The sequence below is a fragment of the Acyrthosiphon pisum genome, unplaced genomic scaffold, assembly GCF_005508785.2.
Source record: "Acyrthosiphon pisum isolate AL4f unplaced genomic scaffold, pea_aphid_22Mar2018_4r6ur Scaffold_21109;HRSCAF=23054, whole genome shotgun sequence".
Lineage (NCBI taxonomy): Eukaryota > Metazoa > Arthropoda > Insecta > Hemiptera > Aphididae > Acyrthosiphon > Acyrthosiphon pisum.
This window is the reverse complement of record NW_021770540.1, coordinates 823,540-827,796: the sequence shown is the minus strand read 5'-3', so window position 1 is coordinate 827,796 and position 4,257 is coordinate 823,540.

Below are 4,257 nucleotides of genomic sequence, written 5' to 3'. Positions count from 1 at the left end.
TTCCGTTGAACTCGAGTTAAACTAGCTATTGTAAAACGGGCCCTTAGTAAAACAATTTAAAATTCCTAGAAAACCAATAATTTATAGAGGTAAAAATGCATCAAAGCATTTTATGTCAACTATAATTGATATTTCTACCAAAATTTATTATCTATATAATACTAATAAATCAATGCATAAATTAACAAAAAAAGAAGAAGGTCAATATATTAATTCGAAAAAATGTGAACTATGTTCGAGATCATTTAATAATGATACCGTATTTAAAGTTAGAGATCACTCACATCTTACGGGGGAATATTTAAGGGCTTTATGCTTAAATTGTAATTTTTTGGCACAAAAACCGTCATTTGTACCAGTATATTTCCATAATTTATCGATGTCAGTGAAGTTGGCCCCCCAACATTGTCCGATCAATCTCAAACCTGTACAAATATTTTGCAAATACTTTGCAATAATTTGCAAATCTATTTTCAGAATTTGCAAACTTCAACTTATGCTGTGGGAATTGTTTCAAAATTGGGGGGGCCAACTTCACGCAGCCCCCCCACATCGTCCGATCGATCTCGGACCGGTGCCAATATTTTGCAAATAGTTTGCAATAATTTGCAAACTCATTTTCAGAATTTGCAAATCACTCGCTGCCCCGCAATTTCCATTTTAGTGTGGGGGGGCCAACTTCACGCAACCCCCCCACATCGTCCGATCGATCTCGGACCGGTGCCAATATTTTGCAAATAGTTTGCAATAATTTGCAAACTCATTTTCAGAATTTGCAAATCACTCGCTGCCCCGCAATTTCCATTTTAGTGTGGGGGGGCCAACTTCACGCAACCCCCCCACATCGTCCGATCGATCTCGGACCGGTGCCAATATTTTGCAAATAGTTTGCAATAATTTGCAAACTCATTTTCAAAATTTGCAAATCACTCGCTGCCCCGCAATTTCCATTTTAAAGTTAGGGGGCCAACTTCACGCAACCCCCCCACATCGTCCGATCGATCTCGGACCGGTGCCAATATTTTGCAAATAGTTTGCAATAATTTGCAAACTCATTTGCAGAATTTGCAAATCACTCGCTGCCCAGAAATTTCCATTTTAGTGTGGGGGGGCCAACTTCACGCAACCCCCCCACATCGTCCGATCGATCTCGGACCGGTGCCAATATTTTGCAAATAGTTTGCAATAATTTGCAAACTCATTTTCAGAATTTGCAAATCACTCGCTGCCCCGCAATTTCCATTTTAGTGTGGGGGGGCCAACTTCACGCAACCCCCCCACATCGTCCGATCGATCTCGGACCGGTGCCAATATTTTGCAAATAGTTTGCAATAATTTGCAAACTCATTTTCAAAATTTGCAAATCACTCGCTGCCCCGCAATTTCCATTTTAAAGTTAGGAGGACAACCCTACCTGCGCACCGTTAGATGACAGACAGAGAACGACATTTATGATTGAATTTGTTTAAACATTTGTAACGATTTACCTACCTAAGTATTTGCACAAAAGGTAGGTTCCGAAAAAAAACTTTTTTAAAGTATAGGTATGATTTATAGTAGGTAAATTGTTATTAAATATACAAGGCTATGGGCAAGTTAACTTTTTTTTTAAACTCGTTAAGTTAAGTTAATATAGAAACAATGTAAGTTAAGTTTAGTGTTAACTTAACTCAGCTAAAAATCAGTTACTTTTTTTCATATAATAATTAATAATTATACCTACCTTTAACATAAGTATAACATAGTGATTCAATAAACGTCTTACAATTTTTAAATAAATGTAACGATATTACAAAACGTAGGTAATAGCAAATTTTTTATAAATTAGGTATGATCTATAATAGTAATTCAATTGTAATTAAATATTAAAATATTATAATATATACTTAAAGATTTGAAATATAAATTAAGGACATTTTGTAAAACACATGAATATAACTGATTTATTACAATAATATATTCAAGAATGAAATCTATTATCTTTTATTCCTTTTATGTTTATGTTTATTGATTTTAAGTAGGTATGATTTAATTAATCATTATACATACCTTTTTTTAAAGCTTACAAATAACATAGTAATTCAATAAACGTCTTATAATTTTTAAATCAATGTAACGATAATTTAAAACGTAGGTTCTGAGCAAAACTTTAACTTTTGTAAATAATTGTAATTAAATATATGTATAATATATAATAGGTATGTATATACCTACCTAAATATTGTTTTTTGTCTTAAGTATAATTAATATAAAAACACAACGTGATTATTTTAATAATTATTTATGTTGACTAATTAAAAGTTACTGGCAAAAATATCATACTTTACTGATCATGAAATTATTATCATAGTTTACAAATAATATTGGTTGGGTGGAGTATGCGAGAGTATTATTTTTATTTACGATATTATAGTCTATGATGATATTCACCAAGACATAAAGTAGTGTACACTAAACAAAAATCAACATTTGTGATTCAGTCCCCCACACCCTCCAACCATGTCGTCGACAGTCCTTATGGCTATATATATATATGTATACCTTGCCTGAAAATTGCAGTGGCGGCGCGAACTATATTCATGAATGGGACAGCAACACGTCCATTTGATCTATACCCACCCACCCCCAAATTGTTGTTAAAATAATATATTTAAACTCACCTCTGGGCACGACAAGAATTTTATATTTTGGAAGGGGCTATAGGTCAACCCACCGGACCACCCACCCCGATTTATAGATGGGACACTTGACCCAAAAATTCTGCATCACGCCGCCACTGCCTGCAATCTAAATATAACAATTATTATCCTAATAAATTGTAGTATTGAAATTATTATTGATAAAAACGAAAATAGGCAACATTTTATTTATAGAGAATCGTCAAAATTATTTTATTTTAATGTCCATGATATTATTATATCATTGATGTATCCGCATTTGATCGAATAAGTTGATGTTGATTCTAAGCAGTAGACGTGAATTGGATTGTGGCCAGTGTTGCGCAAAGATAACTAAAAATTTATCTTGATAAAGATAAAAGATAATTGGATACAATTTATCTAGATAAAGATAAAAGATAAAACACTATTTATCTGAATAAAAAAAAAAAAAAAATTATTTTAATATACTCCCCTCCAAAAAAAAAAATCCTAGATCTGCCATTGACCATTGTGTATATTTATGTATGGAAAATAAGTAATAAATAATAAGTACTTAGTTTTAAAAAAAAATACATTCTTTGTACCTAGGTATATTATAATTTTATAAAATAATTCATTAATATATTTTAAAATAATAGTAATTAATTATTAAACATAAAAATGTAATTTTTTATACAAATAATGGTTAACACATAATTATATTCTAAAATATATAAAATAGTAAATATACATCATAATAAAATATTGAAAAAAAAAACATTGCACCTTCAGTATAAAATTAAAAAAACACTTTATTTTTTTTATTTTATTTTTTCTTTTATTTTATTGTCTTTTGTGTTAAGTATAATTAATAAAAAAATTACAAAGTGATTAATTACAAATAATTTATGTTAACATATTAAACTGCGTAAAAAATTAAGTGTGGGTGAATTTTTGTTGTTCCCGGATTTAAACACTTTTTAAACTTCTTTTCTAAATCGTTGTGTATTTCCCATATTCCACTGAACCTTCGTACATAAGATACATAGGGTCCAGGGCTATAACCAACGGCCCCAAATAGCTTATATCTGTGAACAATTAAAACATTTTTAAATTATTCATTTTTATTGTCATTCCTGACAATTCATTTTTTTTATCTTCAAAATTAATATAAATTGAAAGTTACTAAAATCAGGGTTTTCTGTCCTATCAATGTAACAAATTTTTGCTTTTTATTATGATTGAAAAATATACATTTTCATATTTTATGGCCATCATCATAAAACAGTATTACCAAAATTTATTAAGTATTTAACTATACTCACAGATTGCCTTTAACGTTGACTTCAGTGGGAAACTCTGTCAAAATAAATGTTCGATTTTCTGAGTAGGAATCAGTTTCGATTATTAAATGTTGGCCTAATTCTCGCTTACTTATTGCCAGAACATCATTGCATTTTGAACACTCTTTAACTTTTTCTTTTGTATAATTTTTCAAATCATTTTCTAGATCTTTAAATCTACTACTGAACTTTAAAATGATTGTTGGGCATGCATATTTTGTTGGTGCACATTTCAGGTTAGGACAATTAATAAATTCAGTAGCCGATGGGACGTC